The sequence below is a fragment of the Scyliorhinus torazame genome, chromosome 3, assembly GCF_047496885.1.
Source record: "Scyliorhinus torazame isolate Kashiwa2021f chromosome 3, sScyTor2.1, whole genome shotgun sequence".
Lineage (NCBI taxonomy): Eukaryota > Metazoa > Chordata > Chondrichthyes > Carcharhiniformes > Scyliorhinidae > Scyliorhinus > Scyliorhinus torazame.
The window spans coordinates 371,399,443-371,417,119 of record NC_092709.1 but is presented as its reverse complement, the minus strand read 5'-3'; the positions used below and the strand labels follow the sequence as shown (position 1 = coordinate 371,417,119).

General features: G+C 47.2%; 1 pseudogene; it reads left to right on the top strand.

The window, feature by feature from the left end:
- Window positions 1-847: 847 nt before the first annotated feature.
- Window positions 848-17,255, top strand: LOC140409451 (putative monooxygenase p33MONOX; annotated as a pseudogene).
- The last annotated feature ends 422 nt before the right edge of the window (window positions 17,256-17,677 follow it).

The window sequence follows — 17,677 nt, the reverse complement described above, 5'->3', positions numbered from 1 at the left end:
CTTCTCCCACGACCGGGACCACCAAGGGAACTGACCGTTCAGTGACCCTCCCAACAAACGTCCACAACCTACCTGCAGGTCAAGACCAGCACTTTGAAAAAGTCTGGTTTACACATTGGTTCAGCTATTTATATAAGGTTTCTTTGCCATTTATTTAAATACCTTGCAAAATTAGAAGAGAAAATGCTGGATAAGCTCAGCAGGTCTGGCAATATCTGTGGAGAGAGAAACGCAGTTAATGTTTCGAGTCGATACTATGGCACAGGAGAGAGCACAGCTGCCTCAGCGCCAGGGACCCAGGTTCAATCCCGGCCTTGGGTGACTGTGTGGAGTTTGCACATTCTCTTTGTGTCTGCGTGTGTATCCTCCGGGTCTTCCAGCTTTCTCCCACAGTTCAAAGATGTTAGGTGGATTGGCCGAGATATAATTGTCCCTTAGTGTCCAGGGATATGCAGGTTAGGTGGGTTACGGGGGGTAAGGCGGGAGAGTGGATCTAGATAGAGTGCTCTTTCAGAGGGTCGGTGCAGACTCAATGGATCGAATGGCCTCTGTCTGCACTGCAATCGCCCTTCTCAGTTCAGTGGAATCGTCATTTGGCTGGAAATGTTAACTGTGTTTCTCTCCCCACAGATGCTGCCAGACCTGCTGGGCTTTTCCAGCATTTTCTGCCTTGATTCCCGATTTCCATCATCCACAATATTTTATTTTTATTTACCTTACAAAATTAGATAAGAGCCTACAGCAAAGTGTGTTTAAATGGCACCGTGAACAGAGTAAAACATCACAGGGCACTTCACCGGATATTGGCAAAGTAAATTTGAAAGTGTAACAGATGAGCAGGCATGGAATGGCGTTGGAAGGAATTGCACATCGCAACATTGTCCATTGGGAAGCTCAACTAGCGTTAACCTGCCTTGAAAGTCCAGAGAACAGAATTCCAAAACGTAATCCTGATGTTGGACAACTGACCTCATCAGGCCTCATCAAGGCCAGTTAGGTTCCGCTGCCTGCCAGGCTTCCTGCTGTTGGTGGGAGCGGACACTTCCACCCATTAACTCTGATTCCCTGCTGTGTTTCTCACCACTTTCTACTTTTATCTGAGGTCCGTGCGCCTTCGCGCCTGCTCAGTGCGGTCGGCCGACGTTCGCATATGCGCAGTAGGGTTTTCTGCCGCATTGTCCTCCCAGTCGCGGTGCGCGGGGCCCCTTGGAAAGCCCGCGAAACGGCCACGGAAACCCGCAAAACGGCCCCTCTCCTCAATGTTCGGGCCCTGCAGCCGAGCGATGGCCTGTACAGTTTCTGCCTCGTGGGGGGCTAGTTTTGCCGTTTCTGCCGCCTTGATGTGGGAGTAGCGATTTCTGGCATGTTCATGGGCAACGCACGTTTCGGTGGCGATCGGGAGGGTCATACGTTTGATTTTAAGGAGCTGCTCCCGCGGGGAGTCGGAATGGACCCCGAAAACGATCTGATCCCGAATCATGAAATCAGCAGTCGAGTCATAGTTATACGACTGCGCTAAGATGGGAAGATGGGTCAAGAAGGAGTGAAAATGTTCATCCTTACTCTGAAGCCTCTGTTGGAAGATTTACCGTTCAAAGCTCTCATTCACCCCGACGTCACAGTGGCTGTCGAATTTTTGCAGAATAGTCTGGAACTTTGCTTTATCTTCTCCTCGGGCAAACGTGAGCGAGTTAAAGATGTGGATGGCATGATGCCCCGCCGTCGACAGGAGCAGCACTATTATCCTAGCATCTGATGCTTCCTCAAGGTCGGATGCTGTGAGGTGTAGGAGGAACTTCTGTCTGAAGACCCTCCAGTTGTCGCCGAGGTTGCCGGAGATCCTGAGCTGCGGGGGTGGGGGGGCGGGAACTTTTCCATATCGCTGGCTGTTTGCTATTTGCTTTCCGGTCGTTTCAGATTTACTCGAGGTAGGTCCGTTAGAGTTAATAGTTTCCTGGTACCATGTTGTGTTATATATGTTGGATTAACACGGACTGCAATTCGATGCAGTATCACTTGAAAACAGTTTTCCAACACTGTAGATGGTTCAACACGGCTTTATTGAACTTGCTGAGTAATGTACACAGTTCGCTGTGGGTCGACACTCTATTAATCTAAGCTTGCTAACCTTGGTCTGGCTGGCCCAGACTTGCTCTGTGCCATGTGTAGTGGGTGCTGACTGTACATTGCACCCTGACAGTTGCTACAGCTATCACCAGTACGAAGAGGCCGAGCCTTCCTGCCTCGTGTGTTTTATATTGGTAATGTACCCTATAGTGTCCTGCCTGGTGATTGGTTGTTCTGTATTCTGTGTGGTGATCGGTTCCTGTGTGTGTCCATCACTGCCTGTCTGCATCTCATTATGAACATGAGTGCATATTATGACATGCGTCATCCAGTGTTTTGCCTTTGCCTTGGAGGGCTGTTTGGGGAGCAAAAACTTTGAGAAATGTGGAGAGAGGGTTTTGAAAACAAGGACGGCAATTTTAAAATCAAGGCATTGTTTAACCAGGAGTGAATGTATGTTGGCAATACAATGATGAAAGGTGACAAGGATTTTGTGTGACATATGATGTGGGCAGCAATATTTTACCCAACCTTTAAATTTACAGAGGACAGAACATAATAATAATAATAATAATCACTTATTGACACAAGTAGGCTTCAATGAAGTTACTGTGAAAAGCCCCTAGTGGGAGGTTTGTTCAAGAATGGGTTGAAATAGTTAAGTCCAGAGGGACAAAGGCCTGGTTGAGGGTCCATCAGCAGATTAGCTAGCAGAGGCATGGTCAGGTGATGTTCCCAAGTCAAAATCGACCCACTTTCTAATGGCATAATACTGAAAAGTCTCTGGGCACTGACAATGTTCCAAGACTAGAACTGAAGTTCATATGTGGAATGAAGAATGAGTTTGTACTGAGGAAATATTGGCAGCTAGGGGCTAAATTAAAAAGCAGAATCTCAAAGGTGGGCTGATTTTAGATTTATTGTCACGTTTACGGAGGTACAGTGAAAAGTATTGTTCTGTGTACAGTACAGTCAGGTCATTCCATACATGAAAAACATAGGACATGCCATAAATACACAATGTACATACATAGACAGCAGGTGAAGCATAGAGAGTGTAGTGTTACAACAGTAGTGACAACACGTAGAGTTATCAGTTCAGTCCATTCAGGAGTCCGGTAATAACATGGAAGAAGCTGTTTTTGAGTCTGTTCTGTTGGACGTTTTAGTTGCTGTGATATGAAGAGTCTAAAGTTCTTGATCCTTTTTCATAAACACACATTTATTTCATTCCAACAGCCTTTGCACAAATCTCTCACTGTACATCACCTGCCAGAGGTCACCTGAAGCCCCTTTACATATCAGTGTCAATTAATGGATACTTAACATAAATGAGACAACTAATTGCAATGTCTCTTAACCCATTACTTAACAGTCTCCCCTTCCTTGGAGAAAAAAAAATAATTAGGTGAAAACAAAATTTCAAGAAACTCAAAAACACACACATGATTTCCCCCCCTTTTTTTTTGTTTCGTAAAACAGTCTGACAGTTGATAGCTCCTGTCGACCCATTTAATTTTTGTTATTTCCCCTCTGTCCAACATCTGCTTCAAACTTGCGATGTCTATCCGTAACCTCCTTTCATTGACACTTTTTGTAGAGTGCACATTTTCCCACAGGGATTTATTGTCAATGTGGCAGTCAATAGGTATATTACCCAAATCCCTAATCCCAAAATTCCTGTCAATATCTGACTTAAATAAAAGGTCATATCCACCGCCTCTACAAGGCTTAACGTCCCAGCAGCTAAAGTGCTTTTTACCACTCTCCTTTTTTCTTTGTTTCCCACACAAGCGGGCAACATTTACCATTGTTCCCCAAAAGGAAAATTATAAAACCTCCTGCGCTTGAAACCCCATCACATAAATTTGCATAGGTCGCATCACTATAAACTATGAGTTTCAAGTGCTTAAGGTCACCTAAAACCGGGAACTTCTAAACACACTCCTGCATTTTTAGTTTGGGCAACGCTTTATTTGCTCTTATTATGTCTTCCACTTTGGGATCATTCATTTTTGTACTCAACTCTAAGACATCAAAACTCACGTCCGGTCTAGCCTGTCTACCTAACCAGTTCAGTTGCCCAATTAAACTTCGCAGTTGCTCTTTTTCTACCTTTGAAACCATTGCGTTTTTTTGTGAAACTTGGCCACGACTAATTGCTATTGGGCTGATGCTTTCCAAATAAGATTGCTGACGTAAAGATGCCCCTAACTTAGTCTGTCCAATTTCCAGTCCAATATATTTAAATGCACCGGAAGCCTGACTTCCAACCCTGAATTCTTTCCTCAAACCAGAGATTACAATAGTTTCAAAATCACTCGTCCCACCCCACAAAAAATCATCGACATGCATCACAAAAATGCCAGAAAGATTTCCTTTATCGTGCCAGTAAAACATTGCAGGATCTGCTTTCAACTGGCAACAGCCTAACTTTAACAAAACTGACCTTACCGAAAAATACCAGACTCTAGATGCACCATTTAATCCATGTACACCAGTATACTTCCAGAGTACCCCTTCTGTGTTAGCTGCTTCTTTAACCCATGTCTCTTAACCCATTACTTAACATGTTCGTGTGTGTTCTCAGACTTCTTTATCTCCTGCCCGATGGAAGAAGTTGGAAGAGTGAGTAAGCCGGGTGGGAGGGGTCTTTGATTATGCTGCCCACTTTCCCCAGGCAGCGGGAGGTGCAGACAGAGTCAATGGATCGGAGGCGGGTTTGTGTGATGGACTGGGCGGTGTTCACGAGTCTCTGTAGTTTGTTACGGTCCTGAGCCGAGCAGTTGCCATACCAGGCTGTGATAGATAGGACGCTTCCTATGGACATCTGTTAAAATTGGTAAGTCAATCTGGACATGCCAAATTTCCTTAGTTTCCTGAGGAAGTATAGGCGCTGTTGTGCTTTCTTGGTCGTAGCGTTGACGTGGGTCGACCAGGACAGATTTTTGGTGATGTTCACACCTAGGAATTTGAAACTGCTAACCATCTCCACCTCGGCCCGTTGATGCAGACAGGGGTGCGTACAGTACTTTGCTTCCTGAAGTCAATTACCGGTTCCTTAGTTTTGCAGATATTGAGGGAGAGATTGCTGTCATTATACCACACCACTAGGTTCTCTATCTCCCTCCTGTATTCAGACTCATCGTTGTTCAAGATCTAACCCACTACGGACGTGTCATCAGCAAATTTGCAGATGGAGTTGGAACCAAATTTTGCCGCACAGTCGTGTGAATAAGGAGTACATTAGGGGGCTTAGGGTGGAGGTGTGGGCTTAGAGGGTAGCACGGTAGCACAGTGGTTAGCACTGTGGCTTCACAGTGCCAGGGCCCCAGGTACGATTCCCGCTTGGGTCACTGTCTGCGTGGAGTCTGCATGTTCTCCCCGTATCTGCGTGGGTTTCCTCCGGGTGCTCCAGTTTCCTCCCACAAGTTCCGAAAGACATGCTGTTCGGTAATTTGGACGTTCTGAATTCTCCCTCTGTGTACTCGAACAGGCACCGGAATGTGGCGACGAGGGGCTTTGCACAGTCACTTCATTGCAGTGTTAATGGAAGCCTATTTGTGACAATAAAGATTATTATTATTATTAAGTTGGGTGCTCTTTTCAATGGCCGGTGCAGACTCGAAGGGCCAAATGGCCTCCTTCTGCGCTGTAAATTCTATGTATCTGTGTCTCTATGAAGGAAGGTCACTGGGATGTTGTCTACATGGACGTCAGTAAGGCCTTTCACAAAGTCCCTCACGACAGACTGGTACAAAATGTGAAGTCACGTGGATCAGAGGTAAGATGGCAAGATGGATACAGAACTGGCTCGGTCATAAAAGAGGGTGGCAGTGGAAGGATGCTTTTCTAAATGGAAGGCTGTGACGAGTGGTGTTCACAGTACAAAAAATGATCTGCAGGAAAATGTAGCTGGTTTGAATAGTAAGTTTGCGGATAGTGAAGAGGATTGTCAGAGGATCCAGCAGGATATAGATCGGTTGGAGATTTGGGCAGAGAAATGGCAGATGGAGTTTAATTCGGACAAATGTACTCTTGAAGATCTAATACAGGTGGGAATTATACAGTAAATGGCAGAACCCTTGGGTAGCTGAAACGGCCAAAGGCACTGGATAATAATAGTAATCTTTATTGTCACAAATAGGCTTACATTAACACTGTAACAAAAATCCCTTCGTCACTACACTCTGGCACCTGTTCGGGTACACAGAGGGGAACCTCCAGGTGGTGGGGTTCCCAGGTATCTGCTGCTCTTGTCCTTCTAGATGGTAGTGGTTTGTAGGTGCTGCCTAAGGAGCCTTGGTGAGTTACTGCAGTGCACCTTGTAGATGGTGCAGACGGCTGCCACTGTTCGTCGGTGGTGGAGGGTTTGAATGTTTGTGGAAGGCAGAGCAATCAAGCGGGGCTGCTTGGTCCTGGAGGGTGTCGAGCTTCTTCAGTGTTGTTGGAGCTGCGCTCACCCAGGCAAGTGGAGAGTGTTCCATTACACTCCTGACTTGAAATGAATGAAAATCGCTTATTGTCACAAGTAGACTTCAATGAAGTTACTGTGAAAAGCCCCTAGTCACCACATTCCGGCGCCTGTTCGGGGAGGCTGGTACAGGAATTGAACCGTGTTGCTGGCCTGCCTTGGTCTGCTTTAAAAGCCAGCTATTTAGCCCAGTGTGCTAAACCAGCCCCAGACTTGTGCCTTGTAGATGGTGAACAGACTTTGAGGGATCAGGAGGTGAGTTACTCACCGTAAGATTCCTAATCTTTGACCTGCTCTGGTAGCCACAGTATTAATGTGGTTAGTCCAGTTGAGTTTCTGATCAATGGTAACCCCCAGGATGTTGATTGTGGGGGATTCAGCGATGGTAATGCCATTGAATGTCACGGGGTGGTGGTTAGATCCTCTCTTGTAGGAGATGGTCATTGCCTTGCAGTTGTGTGGCGTGAATGTAACTTGCCACTTGTCAGCCCGAGCCTGGATATTGTCCGGGTCTTGCTGCATTTGGACAGGGACTGCTTCATTATCTGCGGAGTCGTGAATGGTGCTGAACATTGTGCAGTCATCCGCAAACATCCCCACTTCTGACCTTATAATGGAAGGGAAGTCATTGATGGAGCAGCTGAAGATGGTTGGGGCCGAGGACACTATCCTGAGGAACTCCTGCAGTGAGGCCCTGGAGCTGAGATGATTGACCTCCAACCACCACAACCATCTTCCTTTGTGCTAGATGGGCGGCACAGTAGCACAGTGGTTAACACTGTTGCTTCACAGCTCCAGGGTCCCAGGTTCGATTCCCCGCTGGGTCACTGTCTGTGCAGAGTCTGCACGTTCTCCCCGTGCCAGCGTGGGTTTCCTCCGGGTGCTCCGGTTTTCTCCCAGAGTCCAAAGACGTGCAGGTTAGGTGGATTGGCCATGATAAATTGCCCTTAGTGACCACACAAGGTTAGGAGGGGTGATTGGGTTCCGGGGATAGGGAGGAAGTGAGGGCTTAAGTGGGTCAGTGCAGACTCGATGGGCCGAATGGCCTCCTTCTGCGCTGTATGTTCTATGTAAATCTATGTAAATATATTAAGGTATGACTCCAACCAGCGGAGAGGTTTCCCCTGATTCCCATTGACTCCGGTTTAGCTCGGGCTCCTCGATGCCACACTCGGTCAAACGCTGCCTTGGTGTCGAGGGCAGTCACTCTCACCTCACCTCTGGAGTTCAGCTCTTTTGTCCATGTTTGAACCAGCATGTGGTCCCTGTTGATTGGACAGTTCAACTCTTTTGTCCATGTCTACCTTGATCTAAAAGCAGGTGGGGGAGGGCAGTCAATTCAGGACAGTTTAAAAAGAGCAACTTGTAAACTCACTCCCAGTGAGTTCTCCCGGTGAGCCAGAGAAGACACAGTCAGAGTGAGACAGCAAAGAGTGAGTTTGGGAATTTGAATCTAGGTGGGAATTCGAAGCTGGGTGGGGAGGAAGTGTTTTTTATCCCAGGTAAGTGACTGGTAAGTAGTGTTTCTAGTTTTCTGTTTCTTTTCATTGGTATATTTATTTGTTTTTTTCTTTGTTGTTCTTTTTGTTGAAGTTGTAGTTGTTGAAGTTAACCGAAGGTTTAAGACATGGCAGGGGATCTCAGACCCGTGCCATGCTCCTCGTGTGCGATATGCGAGCTCAGGGACACGTCCACTGTCCCTGGCTCCTTCACGTGCAAGAAGTGTGTCCAGTTGCAGCTCCTGTTAGATCGCTTGACGGCTCTGGAGCTGCGGATGGACTCACTTTGGAGCATCCACGACGTTGAGGACGTCGTGGATAGCACGTTTAGCGAGTTGGTCACACCGCAGGTGAAAGGTACTGAGGGAGATAGAAAATGGGTGACCAAAAGACAGAGCAAGAATAGGAAGGCAGTGCAGGTGTCCTCTGCGGTCATCTCCCTGCAAAACAGATATACCGCTTTGGATACTGTTGAGGGAGATGGGAAGGCAGCAGCAGCCAGGTTCATGGCACCGTGGCTGGCTCTGCTGTGCAGCTGGGCAGGAAGAAGAATGGCAGGGCTATAGTGATAGGGGACTCAATTGTAAGGGGAATAGACAGGCGGTTCTACAGACGCAATCGAGACTCCAGGATGGTATGTTGTCTCCCTGGTGCACGGGTCAAGGATGTCTCGGAGCGGCTGCAGGACATTCTGGGGGGGAGGGTGAACAGCCAGCTGTTGTGGTGCACGTAGGCACCAACAATATCGGTAAAAAACGGGACGAGGTCCTACAAGCTGAATTTAGGGAGCTAGGAGTTAAAGTAAAAAGTCGGACCTCAAAGGTAATAATCTCAGGATTGCTACCAGTGCCACGAGCTAGTCAGAGTAGGAATGTCAGGATAGAGAGGATGAATACGTGGCTCAAGAGATGGTGCAAGAGGGAGGGATTCAAATTCCTGGGACATTGGAACCGGTTCTGGGGGAGGAGGGACCAGAACAAACTGGACGATCTGCACCTGGGCAGGACTGGAACCGATGTCCTACGGGGGGGCGTTTGCTAGAGCTGTTGGGGAGAGTTTAAACCAATGTGGCAGGGGGATGGAAACCGATGCAGGAAGTTGGAAGGTAGTAAAACAGGGACAGAAATAAAAGGCAGTAAGGGGGAAAGTGTAAGGCAGAGAAGCCATAGTCAAAAATCAAAAAGGGCGACAGTGCAAGGCACAGTGACTGAGGGGAGCTCAGTGAATATGACCAGGAATACTAAAAGAAATAAAACGGGAAGTGAAAACATTAATGGTAAGCGACGCGGCAGGTTGTTACATGACGATATGGGTTCAACGACAAGGAAAGTTAGGAGAACGGTTAAGAGGAAATGTAACTTAGGAGAGGTTACTGATCGAGGTGTTAAGATTCAGAACAGAGGTTAAAAAAGCCAACATAAGTGTACTTTACCTGAATGCTCGTAGTATTCGGAATAAGGTAAATGAGTTGATGGCGCAAATCACCGTGAATGATTATGATTTAGTGGCCATTACTGAAACATGGTTAAAGGATGGTCACGACTGGGAGTTAAATATCCGAGAGTATCAAACTTTTCGGTAGGACAGAGTGGATGGTAAGGGAGGTGGTGTAGCTCTGTTATTTAAGGATGACATCCGGGCAACAGTAAGGGATGACATCGGTGCTATGGAGGATAAGGTTGAATCCATTTGGGTGGAAATCAGGAATTGTAAGGCGAAAAAGTCACTGATAGGAGTAATCTATAGGCCACCAAATAGTAACATTATGGTGGGGCAGGCAATAATCAAAGAAATAACAGATGCATGTAGAAATGGTACAGCAGTTATCATGGGGGATTTTAATCTACATGTTGATTGGTTTAACCAGGTCGGTCAAGGCAGCCTTGAGGAGGAGTTTATAGACTGTATCCGCGATAGTTTCCTAGAATATTATGTAATGGGACCTACGAGGGAACAAGCGGCCCGAGATCTGGTCCTGTGTAATGAGACAGGATTGATTCAGGATCTCATAGTTAGGGATCCTCTCAGAAGGAGCGATCACAATATGGTGGAATTTAAAATACAGATGGAGGGTGAGAAGGTGAAAACAAGCACTCGTGTTTTGTGCTTAAACAAAGGAGATTACAATGGGATGAGAGAAGAACTAGCTAAGGTAGACTGGGAGCAAAGACTTTATAGTGAAACAGTTGAGGAACAGTGGAGATCCTTCCAAGTGACTTTTCACAGTGCTCAGCAAAGGTTTATACCAACAAAAGGAAGGACGGTAAAAAGAGGGAAAATCGACCGTGGATATCTAAGGAAATAAGGGAGAGTATCGAATTGAAGGAAAAAACATACAAAGTAGAAAAGATCAGTGGGAGACTGGAGGACTGGGAAATCTTTAGGGGGCAACAGAAAGCTACTAAAAAAGCTATAAAGAAGAGTAAGATAGATTATGAGAGTAAACTTGCTCAGAATATAAAAACAGATAGTAAAAGTTTCTACAAATACATAAAACAAAAAAAAGTGGCCAAGGTAAATATTGGTCTTTCGAGGATGAGAAGGGAGATTTAAGAATGGGAGATGAGGAAATGGCTGAGGAACTGAACAGGTTTTTTGGGTCGGTCTTCACAGTGGAAGACACAAATAACATGCCAGTGACTGATGGAAATGAGACGATGACAGGTGAGGACCTTGAGAGGATTGTTATCACCAAGGAGGTAGTGATGGGCAAGCTAATGGGGCCAAAGGTAGACAAGTCTCCTAAACTTGATGGAATGCATCCCAGAGTGCTAAAAGCGATGGCTAGGGAAATTGCAAATGCACTCGTGATAATTTACCAAAATTCACCAGACTCTGGGGCGGTCCCGGCGGATTGGAAATTAGCAAACGTGACACCACTGTTTAAAAAAGGAGGTAGGCAGAAAGCGGGTAATTCTAGGCCAGTGAGCTTAACTTCGGTAGTAGAGAAGATGCTGGAATCTATCATAAAGGAAGAAATAGCGAGGCATCTGGATGGAAATTGTCCCATTGGGCAGACGCAGCATGGGTTCATAAAGTGCAGATCGTGCCTAACTAATTTAGTGAAATTCTTTGAGGACATTAACAGTGCGGTAGATAACGGGGAGCGAATGGATGTGGTATATCTGGATTTCCAGAAAGCCTTTGACAAGGTGCCACACAAAAGGTTGTTGCATAAGATAAAGATGCATGGCATTAAGGTGGAAATAGTAGCATGGATAGAGGATTGGTTAATTAATTGAAAGCAAAGAGTGGGGATTAATGGGTGTTTCTCTGATTGTTCACAATGTACATAGATGATTTGGAGTTGGGGACCAAGGGCAATGTGTCCAAGTTTGCAGACGACACTAAGATAAGTGGTAAAGCAAAAAGTGCAGAGAATACTGGAAGTCTGCAGAGGGATTTGGATAGGCTAAGTGAATGGGCTAGGGTCTGGCAGATGGAATACAATGTTGATAAATGTGAGGTTATCCATTTTGGTAGGAATAACATCAATAGGGATTATTATTTAAATGATAAAATATTAAAACATGCTGCTGTGCAGAGAGACCTGGGTGTGCTAGTGCATGAGTCGCAAAAAGTTGGTTTACAGGTGCAACAGGTGATTAAGAAGGCAAATGGAATTGTGTCCTTCATTGCTAGAGGGATGGAGTTTAAGACTAGGGAGGTTCTGCTGCAATTATATAAGGTGTTAGTGAGGCCACACCTGGAGTATTGTGTTCAGTTTTGGTCTCCTTACTTGAGAAAGGATGTACTGGCACTGGAGGGTGTGCAGAGGAGATTCATTAGGTTAATCCCAGAGCTGAAGGGGTTGGATTACGAGGAGAGGTTGAGTAGACTGGGACTGTACTCGTTGGAATTTAGAAGGATGAGGGGGGGTCTTATAGAAACATATAAGATTATGAAGGGAATAGATAGGATAGATGTGGGCAGGTTGTTTCCACTGGCGGGTGAAAGCAGAACTAGGGGGCATAGCCTCAAAATAAGGGGAAGTAGATTTAGGACTGAATTTAGGAGGAACTTCTTCACCCAAAGGGTTGTGAATCTATGGAATTCCTTGCCCAGTGAAGCAGTTGAGTCTCCTTCATTAAATGTTTTTAAGATAAAGATAGATAGTTTTTTGAAGAATAAAGGGATTAAGGGTTATGGTGTTCGGGCCGGAAAGTGGAGCTGAGTCCACAAAAGATCAGCCATGATCTCATTGAATGGTGGAGCAGGCTCGAGGGGCCAGATGGCCTCCTCCTGCTCCTAGTTCTTGTGTTCTTATGTTTGATGTGAGCTGTTCACATCAGACAAAACGATCTTTTACTATCCCTGGCCGCATTTCCTCGCAGGATCTCCGTCTGAAGGCGCTGGACCATCTGGAGTTGGCTCCCCTCCTGTCACCCAAGAACACACCCTGGGGGAGAGCTCTGAGGAGACCAAACAGCTTTCATCCCGACCTTCCGTCAGCACAGACGCGCACATCTCAGTTCGTGGACTGATTTCTGGGGCAGAGTCGGGTGAGCACCACACAGTTGCTGATGCTCCCCAAGCGGAGGCAGGAACATCCACTGGAGTCAGCAGTTGGAGGTGTGCTGGACGCCAGGACTCGGCTGGGACCCAGTCAGATGCCGAGCGTCTGAACAAGGTGATCCCGGAGCTGCTGCAGGTGTTTGGACAAGGCTGGGAGATTCAGGAGGAGATGCCAATGACATTCTGACGAGTGCATAGCCAATTGGCTACAGGCACAGGAGGTGATGCCAACACTGCCAGGGGTAGAGTGGTGACCACAGTGAAAGGTCTGGAGCACAACATCAGTACGTTGAGTGGCAGAGCCCAAGGTGTGGCTCAGTCTGTGACAACCAAGGCTGAGGACCTCGACGTCATGTCCCAGTCGCTGAGGGATGTGGCCCTGCCACAGGAGGACATTGCTGAGGCACCGCAGAGCATGGCCAGTTGTTAAGGAGAATCGATTTGGGCGTCAACGCAACGGTGCAGACAATGGGGAGGCACCAGGACCGGCAGAGCGAGATGAAGCCGAATCCTCTGAAGCTCACTCCAGATGCTCCTCAGCCCCCTGGAGCTGTAGCTTTGGAAAGGCCGCACGAGTCCCCGCTCGAACCCTGGAATGTACCCTTTCCATAAACGCTTCGGGCTGCAGAGACCTTCGCGACCACCAGGAGCGGGTATCGTCCACCTCACGGGGCGCCAAGTCAACGAGGACAGGGCACAGGTGCCGCACTGTCTCTTTGTTGAGATGGAGTCTCCTGCGGACCATGCTGTCCATCATCTCCACAAAAGGCCAATGACGCCTGTACATTTTGGACCATCATTGACCTCCCTTTCTGCATTCCTCTTTGGCCTGATGGGCGGCTGGGTCTTCCGGAGGTTCAGCTGCCCCGCTGCACATGAGGTACCGCCTTCAGTATGCGAAGACATTGCTGCCTTCTCTGGCATCGGGCCGCCTAGGCTTCCACCAGCACCATGAGGGCATCCTGTGCGGGACCGGCTCGACCGTCCATTTTGATATCTGTAAGGTGCTTGAGAAGGGGAGAGACCGACAATCAATTGGGACTCCCACCTCAGACCTTCGAATCCCTGAAGCCTCCTCCACCCTGGCGTGTCCCACCTTCTCTCAGAGTGCCAACTCGCAAGCCAGTCGCGCTGGAAAACCTCGCTCTGCACACTCACCCGTGGCCGCAGCAGGAGCCCCGAAACCCCAGACCCTTGCCAGGACATTACGGAGACTGTCGTCAGCTGCCTCTCCTGATCGTGAGGGTATCCACAGCGCTGAAGACCCAGCTCCCGAGTGTTTGATTGTTGGCTGCCGCCTCTGCGGAGCAAACACTTCTAGATGTCAGGCAAAGTTCAGGCTTCAAAGTTTGATTAAAATGCGGTGCAATAATCATCGTCTGAGACCTGGACCGTGTACCCACAGGATTGCACTTGAGAATGTTTTGTTTAGTAAACTGTCAACAGCAACAAAGATTTGAAAATCAACTTCATAACATTCCACATATCACACTGACCAATTGTCAGGTGGATGTACCGCTAAGAAATGGGTGTTGATCAAATAGCTGCAGTGGTGTCAGGGTGTGGGTGAAGCCGGGCCCTGCTCTGCTTTTTACTGTTTCTCTTTCAAGTGGAGAGCTGCATGTGAACCGAGCAGATGTGTATTGATCGCTCTCTCTACAAGCTAAAGAATGTCCTCAGCTCATTGATGATTTCAAAGTAATACCTGTTTCTGTGGAGAATTTAAACCTGCTGTCTTTGTTAAAAAGTGTTTTGGGCTCATGGATGTTGTTAAGAACGTTACTAAGGGTTACCCAAAGAATATTGTATTTGCGAAAGTATCAGTATTTGTAGTTGATAAGATGTTTACTGTGTGTTTATAAAGTGTTAACTGAGTTCATAGAATAAACATTGTTTTGTTTTTAAAATACTTTAGTTCTCTGTTGCATTACACCTGTAAAGTGCCCATAACCACAATCTATTAAAAGTTGTGGGTCAGGTGAACTCCATGATACACTTTGGTGTTCTCTAAACCCGGGCCAATAACAACAAGGAAACATCACTGTCCCACATTGGTACGAATACAAAGCTCAGCTCAGTTTCCCAAAAATAAACGCTGGGTATCACCCCTCACAGGTCCCTCCACAGAAACGAAGGATAAGCCTGAGAATGTGTTATCAAGTCCAGAACTTTGTCGCAGAAATAATCTGTCCATCAATGTGTGATTTGTTGCATGGATTCGCCACCCAGGAGCCCCAGCTGTTCAGGCCCCTCCCACACGGCCCAATCTCACCGGAACTAAATCCTGGCATCCACATATTCCACTGACGCTCAAGGCGCAGTTAAACATCCGTGACTTCCAGTGTGTTTAACCCACGGTGACGTGCCTGTTACAAGCAGCACCCAGCACACCGGCAACAAAAGCATCAGCATCAGCAGGTGGTCCATTTGGAAAATGTTGCACACCAGGTCCCGCAGCGCCTTCTTGCTTTAAACTGGATTGCCTGCTGGACTCATACGTCTCCATGAGTCTGGTGTTCCGGGACCTAGGGATCTTTAATAAAATTGTCCTTCATTCTGGCTACAGAAAAGAAAGGCATCAACAACAGCAGCCTGGAGGCATCTGCAGCCACCAGCAGGAGCAAGCAGCAAGCACGACCTGCCTTCAGCTGTGAAGCTAGAGGCTGCTCACAGTCAAAGGGAGATAAAGTGACACTTTGGAGTGTGGGGTTGTCATAAGCAGGCTGCTACTGTCTGAGCCTGGAGGAGGCTTCCGTACACTTGCAACTCATTCCTGAAGTCCCGAGGCAGCCCCCACTCAGGCTGTAGCCACTCAGCCCCTCCGCACCGTGCTGTAAACACATCTTGGTGGTCGGAGGAGCGAGCAGTCAGATCTCTCCCTTGGCTTCCAATGAACATAACATTCCTGCCATCGAAAATTCTTCAAGCTTGTATGAAAATATGTCCCTACCAATAGGGATGCACTGTCGGGCATTCAGTTATGATGACCCCTTTGGAAGATTTAACTCCAATGACTCGTCCACCTTCTGATATGACAAGCAGTATATTGCGGAAACAACCCATTATCAGGGCGCCACGGTAGCACAGTGGTTAGCACAGTTGCTTCACAGCTCCAGGGCCTCAGTTTCGACTCCCGGCTGGGTCACTGTCTGTGCGGAGTCTGCACGTTCTCCCCGTATCTGCGTGGGTTTCCTCCGGGTGCTCCGGTTTCCTCCCACAAGCCCTGAAAGACGTGCTGTTAGGTAATTTGGACATTTTTGTATTCTCCCTCAGTGCACCCGAACAGGCGCCGGAATGTGGCGACGAGGGGCTTTCGACAGTAACTTCATTGCAGTGTTAATGTAAGCCTACTTGTGACAGTAAAGATTATTATTATCGCAGAGCGGAAATAACAACCATTGTCTCTGGTGAAAGATGGAGAAAATGGTGTTTCACCTTCAGTCCTGGCTCCATCAGTTGGGTAAAGTTATTGTGGTAAAAGCCAAAGTGACTTCTGTCATCGACTCACTTGTGACAAAGCAGGGACAGGAAAGCAGACCGCAATTTGAGAATCTGGCTGGCCTGACACATGCTAGTTACCAACCACACAATGGCCTTGTTGCAGAAGTGGCTCGTTACCGGGGCAGCATGGTGACACAGTGGCTAGCACTGCTGCCTCACGCCAGGGACCCGGGTTCAATCCTGGCCTTGGGTGGCTGTCTGTATGGAGTTTGCACTTTCTCCCCATGTCTGCATGGGTTTCCTCCCACAGTCCAAAGATGAGCCGGTTAGGTTGATTTGCCTGCTAAATTGCCCCTTGGTGTCCAAAAGGTTAGGTGGGGCTATGGGGATAGGGCGGGGGGAGTGGGCCTCGGTGGGGTGCTCTTTCGGAGGGTCGCTGCAGACTCGATGGGCCAAAGGCTTCCTTCTGTACTGTCGGGATTCTATGATCACCATGTAGGGGAGGCTTTGCAGAAATTGAAAGTTCAGAATTTGGATTTAAATGAAGAAGAAAAGCAAAATCAGCTCAGTCAATTCCCTTTGGGGCTCCACAGGCCTCACCAATACCAATTTGCAGATCTTTGTTGGCCAGGGAGCAACTTCTGATTTGAGCAGTAAAAGTCTGGCCGGAGATTGCACTCCATTTATCACTGAAGCAGCGGCAGCTGAAAAATAGAAGCCTTTCCGAGAACATATAACATACAGTGCAGAAGGAGGCCATTCGGCCCATCGAGTCTTTAAGCCCTCACTTCCACCTTATCCCCATAACCCAATAATCTTTTTGGTCACAAAGGGCAATTCATCACGGCCAATCCACCTAACCTGCACATCTTTGGACTGTGGGTGGAAACCGGAGCACCCGGACGAAACCCACGCACACACGGGGAGGATGTGCAGACTCCGCACAGACAGTGACCCAGCGGGGAATCGAACCTGGGACCCTGGCGCTGTGAAGCCACAGTGCTAACCACTGTGCTATCGTGCTGCCCATTCACAGAATTGCAGAACAACTGAAGCAGATGTCTTTTACAAAGGAATTACAAAGGAATGCAACCTTCCCCAATGGACATCACGCGTACCGAGATTGTAGAAGATCATGCAAACTTGAAACTACCCAAAATGGAGCTAACTTTGCTCGAAGAGCAAAAAAAAAGTGTCTTATTCGCACTCACCATGTAAATTCCAGAGATCAAAATGATTTTGCTCCTACAAGATTTTAATGTATTACACCGTGGTTAAAAAGTGTCAGTTGTGTGTCCCCAGCTCCAGCAAGCTGATTCAGTCTGCCTGCTAACCAGGAGATCGTCGATTTACTTGATTCTGAGACTTTTCTCAAATTGAACGATACAATTAGAGAAGGATGTAGAGCAGGTTGAATTTTGTTGTAGAATCAGAACTAATTTGAAGAACTTAAATTTCACAATGCTTATTTGCACCAAAAAGGAGATACTGAAATACGTCTGTAGCCTTTATCTCCAGCCAAAGAATGCTTGCAGCTAAGTTGGAATATTAGTCTCAATGTTGACATTGTGCTGAGATTGTGTTCGAAATTGAACAGCAAGTTAGTTTCAAATGCCCTTGTTGTAAAATGCAACTGGTAACAAGGTGTTAGAGAGTTATGTAGTGAGGATCGGATGAGGTC